Consider the following 9,230-nt stretch of genomic DNA (forward strand, 5'->3'; position numbering starts at 1 on the left):
CCTCGGCCTCCCAAAGTGCTGGGATTACAGGCTTGAGCCACTGCGCCCAGCCTATGATGCATTTTTCTTACACTAAACCCTACTGCTCCCACTCCAACCTCGAAATATAGTAATAATTTTTGTAAAATCAATAAGGTCTTTTTTTTCCTTTTGAGACGGTCTCACTGTCACTTACACTGGAGTGCAGTGGTGCAATCTCAGCTCACTGCAGCCTACACCTCCCAGGTTCAAGCAATTCTCGTACCCCAGCCTCCCGAATAGCAGGGATTACAGGCATGCACTACCAAGCCTGGCTAATTTTTGTATTTTTAGTAGAGACAGCATTTCACCATTTTGGCCAGGCTGGTCTCAATCTCCTGGCCTCAAGTGATCCACCTGCCTTGGCCTCCCAAAGTGCTGGGATTACAGGTGTGAGCCACTGCACCAGGCCTAAATCAATAATGCTTACATAATTATGATTATATTAAATATTGTCCATTATAGAGCCAAGCAATGTGGCATTATTACATTTTCTTTCTCAATTTTTCATTTTTTCCTGTAGTTTTTTCCCTTTGCTTATTTTTCTATGTATTGTCTTAATTCTCCCCCCAATATAACATCAGATGTGACAAATGTCCATTTATATTATTTTCCAAAACTTTATCCGTTAATGCATTAATTCTTTCTTTCCCCCCTCACTTGAGACCTGCTTCCTGGCACCCTTTGTCTTTCTCTCCTTCCCCCTCCTTTTCTTCTTCTTCTAATCAGGACAAGTTGCTCTCTACTCTTTCAATACAGCTGTCAAGTTGAGACTCCCCTTTGCTGATAATCTGTGTTAGATCCTCTGTTTCCCAAAAACCATGTCTTCCCCTTTTATATTTTAACTTTCTTGTTTTGCTGGAGTATATCCTCTAGTAAGTTCCCAAGACAGGGTGCATGAGAAGTAAAAATGTTTTTACTTCTCCTTGAATGTTTGGAAATGCCTTTAATTTGCCCCCATACTTTATTATAGAATAGTTAGAAACACTTTGCCTGTAGACTTTTCAAGGCCTTGCTGCACTACTTTATGACAACCAGTGTTGCTGTTGAGAAGTCTGATGATCTTTATGTTAACCTTTTTGAAAATCTTTCCCTCTCTCTAGAAGCTGTTAGGATCTTCCCTTTTTTGTTTTTTGGTTTTTTTTAACATTCTAAAATTTCACAATATCTTGCATTGGTATGGGTTTTCTAACTTTTGAGTGCTTTTTGCCTTGTCTCTGTTGCCTGTGAGCAGTTTTTCTCTATTTTGGGCTTTGCCTTTCATGTCACAGGCTTTGCGCAAGTATCTGGTGATCCTTCAATATTTAAAAGTGAGGCACTAAAACATCAGTTGGAAGTTGTGTGTGTGGTGGGTAGTAACCTGATTGGCCGCAACGTCAGATGAGAAAATAGAGTCAGTTGTTTTGTTATGTGGTGTTCCAAATGCCATTAGCCATGGATAATGGTAGCTAATGGCAGTAAACTTGTAGTAATGTTGTGAGATTCCTATACGTGTTTTACCCAGACGCTAATTATTAATGCTTTGCTGCATTTGCTTTATAATTCAATATCTCAGACATACAGTTCCTATGTATGTGTACAAGCTGAACCATTTTAAATTTTAGACATAATTCCTTAAATATTAGGTTGGTGCAAAAGTAGTTGCAGTTTTTGCCATTGAAAGTAATGGCAAAACTGCAATTACTTTTGCACCAACTGAATACTTCAATGTATATTTCTTAAGATCAATGATATTTGCTTAGGAAACAATTCAGTTTTCAAAAGCAAGATATTTAACATTAATATAATACTATTATACAGACCTCCTTCAAATTTCGCCAATTGTCCCAAGAATAGTCTTTATAGAACCCTTTTCTTTTGGGCCAGGATCCAATCTAGAACAGAGCACTGCAATGAGCTTTCACGGCTCTTTAGTCCCCCTCAATCAGAAATAGCTTCTCAGCCTTTCCTTATCTTTTATGACATTGCCCTTTTTTTCACACTGACATTTTTGAAGAGTGTAGGCCAGTGATTTTGTAGAATGTTAATGTGGGGTTTGTCTGATGCTTCCTCGTGATTATATCCATTTTGTTCATTTTTGGCATAAACAATGTTGTTTCCTTTTTGTTGAATCAGGAATTGGTCTACAATTTTTATCCAAGATTGCCTCCCACACATTATTTTTCATTCCACCTGATGTACCTGGAAGCTCTCCAGACGTTTATGCAGAAGAACAGGCTTGCTCTGATTTTTTTTTTCTTTTTCCCATTATCTTTATCTTGAATTGCTCTGCTTTTTTACAAAATATAATTTATTCTAAAGATCACACTATACCCATTCTTTTGCTCCATAAACCTTTCAGTGGCTTTTAGCCAAAAGCAGTGAAAATCTGTCTAAATTTTGCCCTGCTGAGTTGGACTCTGCTGCATTTGGTTCTATACTGCCCATATGTAGACTGTACTTTGAAAAATCTTGCGCTATTTGAGATTTCATAGCCCAATGCTGGATGGATGATTAACCAAAGAGGAGGGTATTAGGATACAAAGTTAAGGCTGCCATCACAACACAGTCTTTAAAAAACAACAGCTTTGGCCACACGTGGTGTTCATGCCTGTAATCCCAGTACTTTGGGAGGCAGAGGCAGGCAGATCACTTGAGGTCAGGAGTTTGAGACCAGTCTGGCCAACATGGTGAAAGCACATCTCTACTAAAAATATAAAAATTAGCCGGGTATAGTGACAGGTTCCTGTAATTCCAGCTGCTCAGGAGGCTGAGGCAGGAGGATGACTTGAACCCAGGAGGTGGAGGTTGCAGCTGAGATTGCACCACTCCACTCCAACCTGGGCAACAGAGTGAGACTCTATCTCAAAAGCAAACTAACAAATAAATAAATGAATAACAACTTTATTGAGATATAATTCACATACCCATAAAAACTCACCCTCTTAAAGTATAAAATTTGGCTTTTTTTTTTTTGAGACAGAATTTTGCTCTTGTTGCCCAGGCTGGAGTGCAATGGTGCCATCTTGGTCCCCTGCAACATCCGCCTCCTGGGTTCAAGTGATTTTCCTGCCTCAGCCTCGAAAGTAGTTGGGATTGTAGGCATGCACCACCACACCCAGCTAATTTTGTATTTTTAGTAGAGACTGGCTTCCTCTATGTTGGTGAGGCTGGTCTTAAACACCTGACCTCAGGTGATCCCCCCACCTTGGTCTCCCAAAGCGCTGGGATTAGAGACATGAGCCACCGCGCCTGGCTGAGAAGGTTTCAGCTTTGTTCAGGAAAGCATTCAAGAGTCAGTGGTGGTGTGAGACAGCAAGTTTTATTGAGGCAGTGGTGTCCAGCAGCAGCGGCGGCCCTGCTCCTGTAGCGCAGGGCTACCTCACAGGCAGTGTGCTGACAGCAGCAGCTCTGGGCAATTCTGCAGTCATGTTTATTCCCACTTTTAGTTATATGCAGATTAAAGGGCAGTTTATGCAGAGATTTCTAGGAAAAGTAGTAACTTCTGAGTCTCTGCGTCATTGCCATGGAAGGGAGGTGTTAACTCAGGGGGGCGTGCCATGGTACACTGACACAGCATACTGGTGGACACATCCCTGTTGTAGCTAGTCCTCAGTTTGGTCTGGTGTCCAAGCCCCACCTCTGGCGTTGAGTCCTGCCTCCTACCTGTTTCACCATCACTGCAGTTTAAGACTAACAAATTTGAGTCCCCTGGTGAAGTGGCCAGAGGCAGAGCTTCTGTGTGAACTATTTGGTGGGGAGGGGAAGGAACTCTCCCAGACTGCAATTTCTGAAAGGAGTACAGAGATGTCAGAGACTGCAGGCACAAGAGAAAGCTTGTACAGGAGGGTGTCCAATTAAAGGACATGAGGACCCCATGTATGGAAGGAGGAGGGCATCCTGTCCAGCAGTACTGCAAGAGCAAAAGCTTGGAGGTGGGACAGAGGTGAGTGTGTCTGCTGGCCAGATAATAGCCTGTCTTAATTAAAATGGAGAATTCTTGGGCCAGGATTAACAGCAAGTTTAGAGGCCAAGGGAAGGAGGGTGGGGCTGAACTTATCCTGAAGAGCGCAGGGAGACAGCTTAAAACTCTAACCACGGGCCCTGCATGTGGCCTGCTAGCTGTAGTCTGTCAGCTGAAGTCATGAAGAGGCTGGTGGTTGAAAGAACTGCACCTCTGAGCAGGTGGAGTGGGGAGAGGAGGGGTGATGGCAGGGGTTACGGCAGACGCGATGGGGCAGGCTTTCTAAAGATGAGGGGCTTGGGATCAACCCTCTCACGGAAGCCACAAGAGCCCCAGCAACCACCCGTCTGGGCCCTGAGCTCCCTCGAAAGCAAGAGCGGATTCACTAAGCAGTTGCTCTCCCGGCACTGAATTCAGCGTCCTATGTTGGTCCTCACCATGAAGACCTCCAAGAGTGCTTCACACTATTGCTTCTCACATTGTAAAGACACAAATTTGTTTTTAAATTTCCCAAGCTATCACGGACCAATACGTTTGTAAAATACACTAAGAATGAATTGCTAGAAAGATTAAAATTAAAAAGACATACAGCGCCAGGTGCAGTGGCTCACGCCCATAATCTCAACACATTGGGAGGCGGAGGCAGGTGGATCGCTTGAACCCAGAAGTTCAAGATCAGCCTGGGAAACAAAGTGAGACCCCCGTACCTACAAAAATTAAAAAATTAGCCGGGTATGGTGACGTGGCCTGTAGTCCCAGCTATTCTGGAGGCTGAGGCGGGAGGATCATTTGAGCCCAGGATGTCGAGGCTGCAGTGAGTCGAGATCGCACCACTGCATTCCAGCCTGGGTGACAGAGTGAGACCCTGTCTCAAAAAAAAAAAAAAAAAGGACATACATCATCCAAGTTTGGATTTTTGTTTTTAGATTCAACTGACAAAGTTTCAGAATCAAATTGCCTTAAGAGTTGCTAAATGCTTCTCTTCATTTCTGGCCGCTGGGCCGCGGACCGCCCTTAGAGTAGCCCGTTTTATTTCTGGCGGAGGTGGAGCCTTGAGGCGAAGAGATTTTCCCGGGAGCCGAAGCCGGGTCGTCCAGGCCAGGGAACGCCCCGTTTGGAGGCCGGGCTTGGGCGGAGACTGCGCCACGGCGGCGGGAGAAGAGCCGAAGGGAGCCCGGTATCCGAAGGGACCGCGCACCTGCAGCCGCCGGAGCCTGCGAACCGAGACCGTAAGCGCCCGGGGCCGGCCGGGCCCGCACTCTCCGGACGCAGATGCGGTTCGGGCTCCGCGCGGGCGGGGCGGCAGGGGCGGGCGGCGGGCCGGGGCGCGGAGGGTTCGGGCCCGCGGGGGTGCAGAGGGATTTGCAGGCGGGCGGACCCCAGAGTCTGGCCCGGCCGAGAGACCGCGCGCGCCGCCGCCAGTCCGTCCGTCCTGCTGGCGCGAGGCCCGGAGGAAGGAGCCCTGCAGGCGGCGGCGGGCCATTCTTGCGGTGAATTCCGCGTCCCGACGGCTGGCGGACGCCGCAGGGCCGGAGGCTCGCGACCCCGGGAGCGCACCGCGTCCCCTGGCCTGGGCGCGCTCCGCGGTGAATTGCACCTATTTGTCAGCCAAGTCCGAACACTGATCACACCTTTTAGTTGAAAAGCGCTTTCATCTCCGCCTGCCGCCCCAGCGCGCCGCCCCGCACCTCCCGCTCTGGTCCCGGGAGGGGAGGCCAGCCCTCTCCGCTGGCAGAGCAGGAAGCTTGCCCTGGAGTTCACCCTGTGGTCCAAGCCAGGGACTGTGGTCAACCTTAGCAAGAGCGCCGCGGAGACCGAGTCGCCTCCTGCCTCCCTCCCGGGCAGGGGTCGGTTTTCCCTGAGCTTCTAGCTCCTTCCTTGCCCTGGCCGGCTTCCGAGGAGGGGTGCCTATCAATGTTGTAATCCTAATTTCGATCTTTTTTTCTTAAAATTGAATAACCCTCCATGCCCCACCTCCCATTGGTTCAACTTCAGTTTCCACAAAGCCTGAATCCGTCCCCTCAGACAATACTCCCTGGCAGCTCTGTGAGGGCTCAGCTTGTGGCTGGAGGTAAGAGGTGGGGGGGACCCGTGCACTTGGCAGGCCAGATTCCAGGACAGCGGTTTGCTGGGATTGATGAGCTGTTGGTGGAAAATTGTTGAGGACCTTGGGGCTGGTCCCTGATTCGGTACCATTGTGCAGCCTCCTCTGAATCAATCATAATTTAAAATAAACATTTTCAGGAAGCCACACTTCTCCAGAAAGCAACATTGTTTTCTGGTGTAATGGTTGCCTCTTTCAGGGAGCTGGGCTTGGGAGATATTAAGGGGCCTTTCACTGGCCCCACTTGGTCTGACTTGGCAGCAAAAACTCTGGGAGTGTTCTGCAAGCAGTTTTTCTTTCCCAAATGTCCACACCTAGAGGGCCGTGTGTTCCCTGAGGAAGCGTGGGTGGTGCTTAGGGCCGGCGCACTGTGGAACTGGGGCAGGGGGCGCATGCCCTCGTGGGACTTGCAGTTCTAGGGGCAGAGAGGATAATAAACAAAAGCACGTTTGTAAAACATAAAGTATGTTAGAAGATGAAGCGTGCCATGGCGATAAATACAACTTGAAAGAGGGAAGAGGAGTGCCAGGTGGAAAGGGAGGGCCTCACTGAAGGGTGACATTGACACAGACCTGAAGAGTTAGGGAGCAGGCAAGCTGCTGCCTGGAGTGCAAGCACAAAGGCCTGGGGGCAGGAGTGTGCCCGGCTTGCATGGCCTGATGTGTTTGCGGAGTGTGGGTCAAGTTGCTGTGTGACCTACTGGATAAACTGAACTAGCTCAGTCTGTAAGCCAGGGGACTCCCGAGCTTTCTTCTGCCTTCTTCCCGATTCCAGGAAAGGAAGGACCTGCCACAGAAAATAACTGCTCAGCAAGGCAGCCGGGGTGAGGCTCAGCACCATCTTGGACAGGCCACAAGCTCTCTGCATGATCGCGCCTGCCTCTCAGCTGTGCCTGAAATACAGTAGCTGGCGCAGACTTACTCGGGTGGAATATCTTCAGGAAGCCCCGAATGAGGGCTCTGCGGGCAGAGGACCTTTGCAGAAAAGGCATCTTGACCATTGCAGGAGGCAGAGTGGCTCTCTCTTCAGGCTTCTCCTGGGGTGCCCTGGTTCTTGCCTGATATCTTATGCGTAACTGGCACTTTCAGGGAGCCCGGGGTCACCCATGCACAGTGCCCCTCCTCTTACCCTGAAAGCCAGCATACCCAGGCTTGGTAATTGGTCACCTGGCACCTTGACTCCCATTCTGGTGTCTTGGCCCAGGCCCAGACACGTGAAGGCAGGGGCTACTGAGACTAATTTCTCAGTTCTTACGCCAAGAGATTCAAAAGCATGGAACACAGCTGGGCATACCAGATAAGGGAGGGCCAAGCATGAGTTGGTCACCCCTGCTGAAACAATAGCTCGAAGCCCACCCACTTGGGGTGGGAGTGGGCACAGATGGAGTAGACAGGTAGTGATGTGAAGAGCCTCTAGGATCTCATACTCAAAACCCACCTCTGCTAGGCCATAAATCCCATTCCCTTGAGACCTAAGACAGTGATGTGGCAAGAGGATTGGGCTGGAAAAGAGACTTGGGTCATCTCCCAGCTCTGCCATTAACGTGTCCCGTCTCTGGACCTCATCTGTAAAATGTGGTTCGGCTCAGCCGTCTGCAAGGCTCCTTGCAGCTCTGCTGTGTGATGATTCTATGGCTAAGTGCAAAGGGATTTCAGGAAAAGAATCTGTAGGAGGGAAACAGTGAGTTTGGATGGGGCCTCTGTGGGCCCTGTGGCCTTTACTGGGTCCAGTGAAGACACTCAGCGGAGTGAAGGCCCTGGCCGCAGGGTAGAGGAGGCCAAATCTTAGAGGTCGAGGGCCCTGAGGAGGAGGAGGGTCACTGCCTAGCCCAGCTGGCCCCCTAGGCTGCCTGTGTCTGGTTCTTGACGCAGACCTGTGGCTTAGGAACAGAGTCTCCAAGGGGCTGTGGGGTAAGGTGGGGGGTTACAGGAGGGAGAAAGCACCCCAGCAGTTCCCTGTTAGGGGACCATAGCATTGCCAAGGATCCAGCCACACCCCTCTCCTGAGGAAGGAGGAGCTGGTGGGCACTCCAGGAAGAGCTCCCTCTCGCCAAGGAGAGAACTGCGCAATCCAATCCTCCGTTACATAACTGAATACATTGTGCAAACCAAGTTCACACTGAGTGGCCTCCCCTACTGCCAAGGTTTATTTGCTTTCCCCGGGGAAGTCATAGTTCATCCTTTCTCAGCAGAAAGCAGCTATTTTGACTGTCACAGCCTGGCCTATGGCATTCCGGGAGATGGGTTCAGAGACCTGGCGTGGAGTCCTCATGCCCACTGACCTTGCCGCCTGTCTCTTTCGTCTGTCGCTTGGCGGGTGGGTGGGGTTTAGTGCGTGATCCAGCGCCCGCACAGCCTCACCCGTTCGGCTCTCCAAGGCCTAACTGAGCAGGCTTGCATAAGAGGGAAAAGTGTTCTTTTCTCTGAGGAGTTAAAGGGACTTCTGGAAAATTCTTCAGCTACTCCACAAACTAGGATCACAGGCCTGTTCCTAGATCTGGAGCAGTTTTTGCTGACTTTAGCATTTGGGAAGTTTGATGAAGAGACTGACTGAACTGGAATGTCTTTTTGGTACTTAAGAGCTGGATTAACTACTTTACATCTCTGAGCTTCATTTGTAATTCTCTTTAAAATAGAAAAACTGGCTGGGCAAGATGGCTCACACCTGTAATCCCAGCACTTTGGGAAGCTGAAGCAGGTGGATTGCTTGAGCCCAGGAGTTTTGAGACCAGCCTAGGCAACAAAGTGAGACCTCATCTCTACAAAAAAATACATTAGCTGGGAGTGGTGAGCACACCTCTAATCCCAGCACTTTGAGAAACTGAGGCAGGAGGATGCCTTGAGCCCAGGAGCTCAAGACCAGCCTGGGCAACATAGCGAGACCCTGTCTCAAATAATTTTTTTTTTTTTTGAGACGGAGTTTCACTCATGTTACCCAGGCTGGAGTGCAATGGTGCTATCTCGGCTCACCGCAACCTCTGCCTCCTGAGTTCAGGCAATTCTCCTGCCTCAGCCTCCTGAGTAGCTGGGATTACAGGCACGCGCCACCATGCCCAGCTAATTTTTTTTTGTATTTTTAGTAGAGACGGGGTTTCACCATGTTGACCAGGATGGTCTCGATCTCTTGACCTCGTGATCCACCCGCCTCGGCCTCCCAAAGTGCTGG

At 49.4% G+C, this 9,230-nt stretch overlaps 1 protein-coding gene across 2 annotated transcripts in view; it reads left to right on the top strand.

Moving 5' to 3' along the window:
• Positions 1-4,887: 4,887 nt before the first annotated feature.
• EPHX1 (epoxide hydrolase 1) overlaps positions 4,888-9,230 on the top strand; it is a 36,557-nt gene continuing 32,214 nt past the window's right edge. Inside the window, exon 1 of one of the 2 annotated variants that reach the window (XM_017526430.2) lies at positions 4,888-5,190. The gene's annotated coding sequence lies outside the window, so the exon portion shown is untranslated. Of the gene's footprint in view, positions 5,191-8,191; positions 8,209-9,230 lie in introns of those variants that run through there. The other variant, XM_037737757.1, reaches the window with a different exon arrangement.

This window comes from Cebus imitator, unplaced genomic scaffold (assembly GCF_001604975.1).
Source record: "Cebus imitator isolate Cc_AM_T3 unplaced genomic scaffold, Cebus_imitator-1.0 Scaffold42, whole genome shotgun sequence".
NCBI classification, from domain to species: Eukaryota; Metazoa; Chordata; class Mammalia; order Primates; family Cebidae; genus Cebus; species Cebus imitator.